Genomic DNA, 13,296 nt, shown 5'->3' with positions numbered 1-13,296 from the left:
GTAAAATAAAATCTTTTATAAATAATAATTCAAAATTAAATAAAGCTAATAATAATATCGTGGTGGTCATCTCATGCCAAGTATATAAGTGTATATATATATATATATGGGGTAAAATTCCTGTAGCGAACTAAGTAAAAAAAAAATTTGATCGGATTGGGCTGTAACTTGCACATAGTTTAGCTTACTTACTAGCGCACCGCGCGCAATTTGTTGAAACTTACATATTTTTTAAACTGTTCAATGAATTAATTTGAAATTTTCTAAAAAACTTCCTTATACATTGATAAACAAATGTCTCATTGAAAGTTCCTTGAATTCGAAACTTCCCCATATACTTTTTGTCGGCGAAGGTAAGAAAACTTGATTGTTGACATATAATTAAAGACTATTAAATATTGTTAAACAATTATTTTTTAGTTTTTTGATATGCTGTCGTCTTCTATGTACCCAAACGCATTTGTATACCAAATCCTTATTAATTTTATCAACATTTGCAGAAGCTAGGAGGATTTATGTTTTAAAATTGAATGAAAATTTAAATTTGTTAGTATTCTTGCAATAATTATTTAAACTAACTGTTTTATCATAAAAATTAATAGAAAAAAAAAGATGCGCCTCTTTATTTCCTGGGTGTTTACGTGATTTACGCCATATGGCGCCTTAAGACATCAAGAGGTTCTCAACAGAGGTGGAAAAGTCGTTTGTCCAAAATTGACTTTGATTGGTTGAATGTTGTTAAGTAAGACCAGACGTGTGATATATGATTTAGTATTAAGAGCTAGATAACCAGAAAAGTTGCGCTTTATGCATAATAATGCAGGGGAAACGCGGTTTTTCAAATTATGAGAAAGTGAATTGTAACCTTCAAAACAAGAAACTGTTTGGAAAGTTTATAATGTTTTATATTAAAAAATACTGTACAAATTAATTTTAAATTGATAATTAACATAATGTAAATAATGCTTTTAATTTAGCGATAATTAATTTTTAATATTAGAATTAAAAAATTATAATTGGCTGCCGTATTAAAAATACGTTAATAAATATTGTTACTTAAAAACAATTTTAATTTATTATAAAAAATGTAATTACAATAATAAAAAAAATGATTTATTTTTTTAAAAATATGTAAATATTATTGTTAACTAAAATTTTTTTATATATGTTTTAATATTTTTTAATGTAAAAAAACTAATGCAAAATTAAAAATAATAATAAAAAATAAAAGTATAAAAAACAAAAGCATAAGCAAAAACAACTAACTTCAAAGGTGTTTACGAACCTAAAAAATATGAAGATTATTATTGTAATAATAAAATAGTTGTCTGAAAAATGATATTTACATCAACCTAAAAATTAGGAACAACATTGCCGATATAAAACAGTCATTAACGATCAACATTTAGCACATTGAATAAATAAATGAAATACAATGTTGATTTTAAGAACATTAATTAATAATAAAAGTAAAGCTTATTTATATGTCTTGATGTTGTATACGCATCCTGCATTGGAATTTAAGTTGAGAACCTCTTGTCGCTTCAAGGCGCCATAGGATTTATATCTCGTAAATACCCCCTATAAGGTAGCATTTTTCAAAACTCATATGTATTCGAGAATTTAAAAAAAAAATTTGCATACCTAAATTGTGAAAAACTCAGAATATAAGTCGACAGACATGATAATATATATATATATATATTTTACTCTGAATTGTTTACTTAATTTAAGAAATACAAAATATTACAATAAATATTTCATGTTTTCAAAGTGCATTTAGTTCGTTCAATAGAAGCAATAATTTTAATTCACATTTAATGAATTATTATTTGATAACAATTGTCATTTTATCCTTTAATAAAAATGATAAAAATCCAGATCGTTTTTCTATAAAATAGTAATGAAATAGAGTAGAGTGGGGTGAAAAAGCCAGGGAAAAAGACATTTTGGTTTTATATTAAAACTATTGAAGAGTTTTATCAGCCATTTAGAATATAAATTCAATTAGGTAATACGCAGATACCTAATACTTTTGATTCTAGTTAGGCTATCGTATTGTCACGTCACTGTAACATTTTTTTATAAATAAATAATATTTATGTAAAATTAATTTTTTTAAATAAATAAATACATTTGTAAATAAATAATTGTTTTTAAATAAACAAATATTTGTAAATAAACAATTATTTATAAATAAGCAAATATATTTATAAATGGATAAGCATTTATAAATAAACAAATATATTTATGAATAAATGATTATTTATAAGTAAACAGGTATTTGTAAATAAAACGAATATTTGAGAGTAAATCAATTGTTTATAAATATTAAATGTATAAATAAATAATAATGTTAATACCGAAATAATCACAATTAATGTTACAAATATATAAATAAATAATCATGTAATTAATATTAAAAAATGATCAATATATAAAATTATAATATTTCTTAAAGATGTAATGTTCTTGACATTTTGTGTTATGAAAACAAGGAAATCAACATACGGAGTCACCAATACTTAGAAAAAAGCAATAAACACTTTCGTGTCTGTGAGGTACCGATTTTGAATCTAACCCATAGAGGCGAGCTGGTACCGCCGCGAGAAATACTTTGGAAAATATTAATATATAAAGGGAAACCTTTCACTACGAAGGCAGTCCCAAATTATACACACGGAGTTCGTCATAGCGAGTGTTAGAAACAGTTTCCATAATTATCATAGTTCTCAGTGGTTACGTGCGGTAATAAAAATCTTAACGATCAAGAAGATACAATCTTACCAGGTCACTACATCAGGTGCTAATTGGAGATTCCTCAATTGATATCTTAAGGTAACCATACCAAACGTTATACAACATAAGGATTTATTTGATTGTCTTTCTTGTAACACTAATTATTGAGAATATTTTATATTTTTTTAAATAAATAATTTATATATTGTTTTTCAATTCGTTCATTTAATAAACCTCTCCCCAACTTAGTTAATTTAACTAAGTTAAATTAAGGAATTAGAATAGGGTATAATTGTAAGTTCAGATTAGGCAAAATTAATAATAATTTAAATTTTTAATAAATATGACATAACAGTATTTATAATATTATACTTTTTATTGTAAAATTTAGTTTTGTGATCTTTTAGATACAAAATTTTGGTTAACTTTTCGAACATATTACGACTCGTTAAAGTGGATGAAAAATAAAAGTAAACGTTTGTACATAAAAAAAACTATTCTAAACACGTGTGTGATGTAGATTTTTTTAAATTGATTTAATTTTGAAATTTATTATACCTCTTTGTAAAAATGTCCCGGAGGGTAAAAATACCACATACCTGTGGAATACAAAATTCCATGTAATATTCATTTGTTTTCTGCTATTCATAACCTCTTTTTTTTTAACCTCGAAAATAGGTGAATTTTCTCTTATATTTTATATTATTGTTACATTAGATTTAATATTAATATTCTTTAAAATTTATTAACATAACATTATTTGTTATGTAAATGAAGAAAAAACTTGAAAAAACAAAAAATGGTAATATATTTTGCCCGAATCGCAAAGGGGCTTTTTTACCCCACCAGTGGTGTAAAAAAGCCACTTGCAGTGCTCCAGTAAAAGTTACATAACTTTATCCTTTCATAGGATACGAAGATTGTCCGACAAGGATTTTGAAGCTGAAGAACTAAACTTTCAGAACCAATTGGAATTTCGAAATAAAAATTAATATCGATTTTACATATTAAAAAGAAAAAAAGTGGCTTTTTCACCCACTCTACTCTAATAATTTAAAACAAATTAAATATACGTATAGATTAACTACAATACGTAAAGAATAAAAAGTAAAGGAGACCAAGGCTGTTTGGCGCAACGGTTGCTTGGCGCACTTGAATTTATTTAAAAGTGTAAAGTTAAATTAATTTCTCTCTTCATTCAAGATAAAGTACTTGATGAACTGTAAGTTTCTACAAAATTTCATTAATATTCATTCAATATTGTGGAGTATAGATTAAAATAACTGATTTTGGTACTCCAAAGTAATTTTTTTAACCTCTTCATTTTTTTGTGATATATCTCTTTAAAAAATGATTTTTAGAAGAACTTAATTATCAAGTTTTGAGCTTTATACATTTGTTATTCAGAAACAAAAAAAATATTGGCTTCTTATTAAAAGTTTTTATAAAAAATTAGTTAATATATCAAAAGTACATTCGGGATTAGGTGGCGCGATTATCTGAAAATTTCGTTAAATATTAATGAAATGATTCCTGATTAAGTGAGTATATACTATATATATTAATTTATTTCTATAAATGATGCATAAATGTTGGGTCATGACATATTCTAATGTTTTTTGGGTCGCTGATTACAAATCCGAAGTCAGATTCTCAAAATTTTCGAAATTAAAAATGGCGGATCAAATATGGCGGCCAAATTTTGAAAAATTTATTTAATTCGCTTGAAACTTATTACTCGGGGGTTTATGGGGTAGCTTATTACGAATCTAAAATCCGATTTTCAAAATTCAAAATGTCAGATCCAATATGACGGACGAATTTAAAAAATTTTTATTGCATTCGATTGAAACCTATTATTTGGGGGTTTTCGGGGTCGTTATTTACAAATCTGAATTCAGATTTTCAAAATACAAAATTGCGGACCTAACATGGCCTTGATAAAGGCCGATTGATATAGTTTTGCTCTGTGCACTAATGGTTGGCCTTGAGAAAGAACAACTATTGGGTGGCTTTGAAAAAGGACATTTTGAATTTTGAAAATCGGACTTAAGATTCATAATTAGTGATCCCGAAAACACCCGAGGAACAAGTTTCAAGCGAATTTAATAAATTTTTAAAAATTTGGCCGCCATATAGGATCCGACATTTTGAATTTTGAAAATCTGACTTCAGATTGATCTATTGCATGTTTATTTTTATTAATTAGAATTTTGGGCAGAGTTTTGGGCCGGTTGACGTGAAAAGTCCCATATATGAGAGCATACATTGTCCTGGCGAAGAGTACGCTCCGTGGGCGCGTGACTTTTACATTGTACTCCGTTTGTCGATATGTTACCGAAGTTTCTAAGCAAAATAATAGTTTTCATAGCATTTCAACATATATCTAGGGTAGTACCGACAGAAGTGGGCCACATTTGGACTTTAGGCTATAGAATGTTAAAAAAATTATAATTTGGAAAATTTTAACATATTGTTTTACATCATTACGTAAAAAAAGAGAATTTCAAGATTTTGTGGAGAGAAGTGGGCCACCCAAGTTTTTCATCTAAAATAAGTAAAAGTATCAAGAATTATGATTTTTATGTTAAATGATTAATTTTTCCAATAAATGGCCGTTGAAAACTTGATCAGCTTATACCGGCAGTGCTTTCCGAAATTTTCTTGATTTTCAGTTGTTTTACAGCACCAAGCAATTTATAGAAGTTGATGGACTCATAGCCAGTCCGTTTATCTTTTTTTGGTGGCATAATCACTAAAACGTTGAAATTAATTTTTAAAAAAACTACTTCCTTCGTTTATACAAAAACCCTAATTGTCGAAACAGTACGTCAATGCAGTGTCCCACTTCTGTCTGCAAAGAATGGCCCACTTCTGTCCACAAGCATAATTTTACGCGAAATAACGTGGCGAGAATACCACGCGAAAATATGCTAAAATCTTTTTACACTTTTTAAGGTTAGGTCTATTAATATAAAAAACGCAACTTATCCGATTAAATTCAATGAATTTATGCAAATAACGTTATCTTTCTCAAGGAAAAAAAAAGAAAAAAGTATGTATTTTTTAGCACTAATTATTGGAGAAAACAAATGTGCGTTTGCACACTTGAATGTCTACTGAAAACTCAGCTCCTGTCAATAATTATAAGAAAAAATTCAGTTGACAGATATGTCAATTGTGAAAACAAAAATAGCTAGTGGCCCACTTCTGTCGATGCTACTCTACTTCACGATTATGCAGTTTAAAAAAACGATTTTTTTGAAAAGAGATTTGGTGCCAACCCCTCAAGATAAAGTTTATATTGTTGAAGAAGGAATTGTTATGTGTTCTCTATGCTACTAAAAAACGAGTGACTTGAAAAAAATATCTTTAAAATAACTACTTATCTTGTATCTTGCATGAAAACACTTGTTTTTTAGGCAAAAATTACGATAACACTTTTGGGTCAAATCATGCCTAAAAAATCAAAGTTGGCCCCTAGGTTTTCGATTTCGATGAAACTTTGGGAAAATGTAGTGGAATACATGCTAATTAAAAGTCCAAAAGCGATTTTCGAAAATTTTTGGATTTACAGGACTTTTAAATTTTTTTTTTGAAATTTTGAAAAATTTGTATCTCAAAGAAAAAAGAATCGATTTTAATGTCTTTTTCAGAGAATACGTATTATTAGCTAACAATTTAGAAAAAAAATGTACAAAAAAAATTTTTGTTTTTTAAACAAAAAAAATTAAAAATTATTGTTTAAACAAATTTTTCTTTGATAAGCGTATTTTTAATTTTTTTCTTATACTGATATTTCGATTCCTTAGAATCTCACGAGTATTTTCATAAAAAAAATCGATGGAGACTTTTAACTTTCCGAGATATTGAATTTTTTGTCTTTTCGCGCAGCGGCGAACTGCGCTTTCAATGCTAGTCGCTGTATGCAAGCTGCTGTTCAAAAGTACTAATAGCCCGTAAATCTTAACAGAATTGAATATTTTCTCTTGGCTAATGATCAGTGATAAATATAAGACAAATCGGGTCGTTTTTATTGCTTAATTATTTATATTTTTAAATAAACAAATAACACATATTTATTGAATTCTTTAAAAAAAAATTTTTTACGAAATGTAACAACAAAAACAATTGATAAACTATCCAAATGATTTAAACTTTGTTTTAAGGATAAATCCATTTTATTTACATTAAAAAATAATTGTTATGAACAATTATTTTAAAAAAATTTTTTTAAATTTCATATATTTTTTTTATAAATTTTACTGTTCTTATATAAAAATTTTAATAATTTCCCTAATCTATCAACTTACTATAAAATTTTTTTATCATGAAAAACAATTTTATAGTAAGTTGATAGATTAGTGAAATTATTAAAATTTTTATATAAGAACAGTAAAATTTATAAAAAAAAATATATGAAATTTAAAAAAATTTTTTTAAAATAATTGTTCATAACAATTATTTTTTAATGTAAATAAAATGGATTTATCCTTAAAACAAAGTTTAAATCATTTGGATAGTTTATCAATTGTTTTTGTTGTTACATTTCGTAAAAAATTTTTTTTTAAATAATTCAATAAATATGTGTTATTTGTTTATTTAAAAATATAAATAATTAAGCAATAAAAACGACCCGATTTGTCTTATATTTATCACTGATCATTAGCCAAGAGAAAATATTCAATTCTGTTAAGATTTACGGGCTATTAGTACTTTTGAACAGCAGCTTGCATACAGCGACTAGCATTGAAAGCGCAGTTCGCCGCTGCGCGAAAAGACAAAAAATTCAATATCTCGGAAAGTTAAAAGTCTCCATCGATTTTTTTTATGAAAATACTCGTGAGATTCTAAGGAATCGAAATATCAGTATAAGAAAAAAATTAAAAATACGCTTATCAAAGAAAAATTTGTTTAAACAATAATTTTTAATTTTTTTTGTTTAAAAAAAAAAATTTTTTTTGTAATTTTTTTTCTAAATTGTTAGCTAATAATACGTATTCTCTGAAAAAGACATTAAAATCGATTCTTTTTTCTTTGAGATACAAATTTTTCAAAATTTCAAAAAAAAATTTTAAAAGTCCTGTAAATCCAAAAATTTTCGAAAATCGCTTTTGGACTTTTAATTAGCATGTATTCCACTACATTTTCCCAAAGTTTCATCGAAATCGAAAACCTAGGGGCCAACTTTGATTTTTTAGGCATGATTTGACCCTTTTGCTAATTTTAAAACTTAATTTTTTATAAAAACACAAAATATAAGTTTCATTTTCGTATTAAATTGTTCTTAGATAAAATATCTTCACACTTTGCACTGTTTATTCTACTGTGTAATCGTTTAAAATAAAATATTTCTATAATTTATTTATATATTTATAGTCTTTTCTTCACTAATTATGAATTATTTTCAAAATATTTTTTTAAATATCCCACAAATATACATTACGGACATCTTAGTAGAGGGAACTTTTGATATCCCAGGGAGATCTAATACATCCTGTAGACATCTGTGGGATATTCATTATTTTTTCGATAGAAAAATTTTTAAATAGAAAAAAAAGACCGATTTTGAAAAAAAGTCAAACAAAGTTTTGATTTTCAAGAAAGGGTAAAATTTGGAATTTTTTGAAAATTTGTTTTCACCATTCGAAAGTGCAGAAAAAAACTTTCGAAAACATACACGTCAAAATTATTTTCATCTTAATGTTTAAAAGGTATAACTCTTCAAATATGCACTGTTTACATTTTTCCAAAAATTTCAACCCCTCCCCTTTTTACAGTTTTTGATAAAACTTAATAAAACTTCGTAGTTAAAGTACTCACCCATAGGGCTAAACTATGTGCAAGTTACAGCATGATCCGATCAACTGTTTTTTCACTTAATATGATACAGGAGTTTTACTTCATAAAAGTTACCGAATGTCGGTAAAATCAATTTCAGGAAATATGTAAATAATTAAGAAGCCAACAAAAAAAACTAAAAAAACCTCAAATGAAGCTTTCTTTAAAAATTAGTTATTATAACATCACGTCATCAGATGGAAAACCCTCTATCCCCCGAAGTGATCAACCATGATATTTTCTAGGACACCATACCTCCCCTTTTTGAGCCACATGATTTATGAACAACCCCTTAAATTAACTTAACTTTATAGATATTAATTTGTTATAACAGATTCTTGAAGGATTTTTAGTGTACTTTTCAATGTCAAATATTGTTTAAAAATAATTTTAACTTCTTTTTTCGAAATTGACCCTTATTTTTCATTTTCAACTAATTTTCCCGGTTTAAAAATTTTTTGTTATTTTTATTTGAAAGTTGATATTTTTTTTAACAAACTTTGTAAATTTAGATTTGGGACAACCATGGGTTTGCGAGAAGAGTGCTATTTTTATATTTACACGGTAAGTTAGAAAAATAACCTCTGGATTTAAAAAATAATAACAAAATTTTTTTAAGAATGGCAATTGAGTTAAAAATAAGAAATAAAGGTTATTTTTGAAAAAATAGGATTGAATAACAAATAATATCCATAAAGTTTAGTCATTGTTTAATCAACAAACACAGTTTTGAAAAAATCAATGTCTCAAATTATTCAAACTTCATTCAAATGCGATAATATTTTAGGAATTTCCCAGTAATAAAGTAATTCAGATGAATTGAAATGAATTAACTTTTTTGTCAAGGTCCAATTCGTATTTGTCACTAAGAAAGATTCAGTGAAGCCCTTTATATATTCAATTCAATTCGTACCAATGAGTTTTTATCGGTTAAGAATTCAAACAAAATGACTAACTCGTTTATTGAATTTGTGCTAACGAATTGAAAAAAATTAAAGCTTAAAAGTTTTTTTATTAAATTAGTACGAATATAGAGAGTTAGGAAGTTAAATACAGCTTTGTTGAATTCAGAAGAATTGCAACTTAGCTCCAGTTCGAATTTGTCGCTAAGCAGGATTCACTGAAGCCCAGGGTGTATACATTTCAATTCAAATGAATTTGTTTTCATTTGCTAGGCTCATAGAGAGAAAAAATTTATTATGGTTTTTAGCCAATCCAATAACTTTTTTATTAAATTGGCTTTTTGCGCAGAGAATGCATGTGTGTCCACTATATTGTTTCTACAAGAAACAAGAGGAATATATAATAAAAAGAAAAAAATATGCATCGTAATCATAATAGTAATTAAAACTTGAACTATTATTTACCTGAATCAGTTTCGGAACAAACAAATCGCTGCTGTTTAGGAGATCTCTGTTTAGATGGTAATTTTTCTAATGTCTGTGAAGGCCTGGAGCGTTCAGAAAATTGAGATCGTCTTTTAGTTCTTGAAAGAATAGGAGATTTTTGTGCATCAGAATCTAAAGAACAATGATTAATTCACTAATTTTTTAAAGCTCATGACATAAAATACTATAAATATTAATCATAAATAAAAAAAAACTTTATTCTCATTTGTTTAGGGACTGTTTCTCAGGTTGGGCAGACACTTATACAAATTTTTTGAAAAGTAACAAATATTCTAAATTTTTGTATTTTAATTGCTCACAAGAAATTAAAAATAAACGTCAGGTATTACTATTTGACAATCAATTCTGTACTAGACATATGTTTATACTTTTCTAATTTTACTTGCTGTTGTATATGAGAAATTTTCATTTTTTAGGGACAAATGAAACTGTATTTATTTGAAATAACCGATATTTTTTATTAGAGAAAATATTTTAAAACAGTTTTTGTAAAAAGAATGCTTATAGTTAATTGATCGTTAGTATTTTTTTTTCATTATTTTAACTCAAAAGAAGTTTTGGCTGGTATATTTCTTGATAATAATCAATTATCCTAAAGGACGAAGCATTTTAATTTCTTGTTTTTAAGTAAATACTGTAAAAAATTTTCCAAAATTTTAGTTTCGATATAGATGGTGATGCCTTACTCCAACCCACCCTTCAATATATAAACTTTGTAAACAATGAAAGTTATTAATTCTAAGATACATTAATTTAAAGTTTATTAAATGGAGAACACATTTTTATATGAAAATTAATATTTTCTTATTGCCAAAAAAGTTATAAACTTTTAAAAGTTGTCCCTTACAGTTAATCTTTTTTGACCGTAATTATTATGTTTACCATTTTTCTTTAATAAGAAAAAAGGCATATCAAAATAACTTACAAGAAATTCAAATTATTACAATTATTTTGAGACATAATAAATTGATGTGCTTCGTTATAAAAACTGTTGTTAGATAAATATTGTTATTAAATAAAGAATTAGGGTCCCCATTTACCCCAAAATTTCTTCAAATTCGGGGTAAATGGGGACAGCATAGTTTCTAAGAAAGTTTTAAGAAAAAACTTTCCTTAAGTATATTACTGTATTAAGGGATGAAAAAAATTGAAAAAAATTTGTAGTAGATATATAATAGTTGAACCAATTAAAATTTTTTTATTTTTTTTATTCTTTTTTATTTCAGTATTTTGTCTCGCATTTGAAAAAAAACAGACTTAAAAATCATACCAAATTTTTTTCTTTTTCCTTTTGAATCGCATAACAGAAATTCACTTGAATTTTTGATTTTTGTTAATTTGGTTAATAATGACAAGCTGTCCTCATTTACCCCAAAAATTCGAAAACTCAGGGTAAATGGGGACAGCTTGTCATTATTAACCAAATTAATAAAAATCAAAAATTCAAGTGAATTTCTGTTATAGGAGTCATAAGAAATAAGAAAAAAATTTTGTATGATTTTTAAGTCTATTTTCTTTGAAATGCGAGACAAAATACTGAAACTGTTTGACTTTGATTTTCAAGTTTTTATGCATTGAGCGATAACTTGAATTATCTTGCTGACAATTGTTAAGATAAAAGTTTGGCAATACTAAAAACCTCTTGCAGGTGATCTGAGGTTAAAATATTGACTTTGAACTTAATTTTAAAACTGTAAATTAAGCTTCAAAACCTCTTGTCCCCATTTACCACATGGTTTTCACATGAGATATCGACCCCATATGAAATCTTATATGGACACTGATGAGATTCTTCTTACGAAATTTCATTAGAAGATTTCATATAGAATCTCATATAAGAAACTATAAGCGATCTTCTCCAGAATCTCATGTGGGAATTAACAGTAGGGCAAAATTTAATCTTAAATAATTCAAGCAATAATTGTTTAAATGCGCATATTTATTGGTGGTTGTATCTAGGTATGATTGAAATCATTTTTCAACAGCTATATTAATTGTAATATCAAATACAAAAGTTATTCTTCAAAGGGCGCCGTAATTGATGCATTTATCCTATAAGTACTGTAATGAAAATTAAACAACTAATTTTATAATAATTTAACAGTTAATTTGTTTAATATTTATCTCAAAATTTTATAACAGAATTTAGACCTAAACCAGTAGCAAAAAATACTTCTTTCATTTTAGTGTTAAAAACTTTAGGCACATTTAAAAAACATTTTCATACATTTTTATATGTAAGTTTTTCTTAGCACGGCAAAGTTGTGTGTATAATGTATAATGAATTTTAAACCATTTTTCACGTACTTTTCAATAATATTTAAATTAAAGCAACAGTGCGTACTTTTCGTGTTACGTACATATATTATTCCTATTTACTACAGTAATAGCTCTCTGCATTTTACAGGGTTAAGAAAAATATTTTTAATTAATAAAATTAAATAATAAAATAATTAATATATTCTATTATTTAAAAAAAATTTCAATTGTGTTTATTTCACTATAAAAAATAAATTAAATGTGATTATTTCACAGGAGAATAAACAATTTCTGTCACGAATTTCTCATCAAAAAAAGCTTCAGAATTTTGCAAAAAATAAAAAAAATTGCCTTTTTTAATATTATGTTATTTAAAAAATTATTGTTGCCCCAATTTTATATTTACGTAGCTTATTGAAAAAACCTCAGCTTTCCAATAAAAATAAAAAAATTTAATACCGAAGGGGTGAAAATCTAAAAATAAGGGTTGATTTTTAAAAAAGGAGTGAAAAAATTCTCTTCTTAAATTTCGTTATCATTATTGAAAAGTACTTAAAAAATGCTTTAAAATTCATCATACATAAATCAAAATCCATTGACTTTTGTCATAGTTATACGGATTTGAAAATTAGAATGTTACCGAAAACGTCAAAACTTTAACCACCTTTACTTTCTACAATTTTTTTTAATGAGTTAATATTTTACGGACTTATTACTTTCATATAGGACAACAATTTAAAAAAGTATCAAACCAATCCCAGAACTTTTACTTTTTGGGCTGGGGCGATTGAAGAAGAATTGTTTTTCGAAAATACTAGTTTTCTGATTTTCAAAAAACGTGGGGAGTTATGCTCCATCTTTGAAAATGGAGGAAAAAAACATATTTATTAGAAAAAATGAAAAAAGAATTCCCTTCCAAGTGTGTAATTTGTTAAGTAGTAAATTCAATCAACAGGAAGGTATGAAACATAAAACAAATTTATGTCATTTTTTAATGTTGCGACGTTTCGATGGTGTTAAATACACAACTCCCTACTAACGCTAGAGT

Source organism: Leptopilina boulardi, unplaced genomic scaffold (assembly GCF_019393585.1).
Source record: "Leptopilina boulardi isolate dan_hultmark-lab unplaced genomic scaffold, ZJU_Lbou_2.1 LbouV2_77, whole genome shotgun sequence".
Classification (NCBI taxonomy): domain Eukaryota; kingdom Metazoa; phylum Arthropoda; class Insecta; order Hymenoptera; family Figitidae; genus Leptopilina; species Leptopilina boulardi.
Note: the sequence above shows the minus strand (reverse complement) of the source record.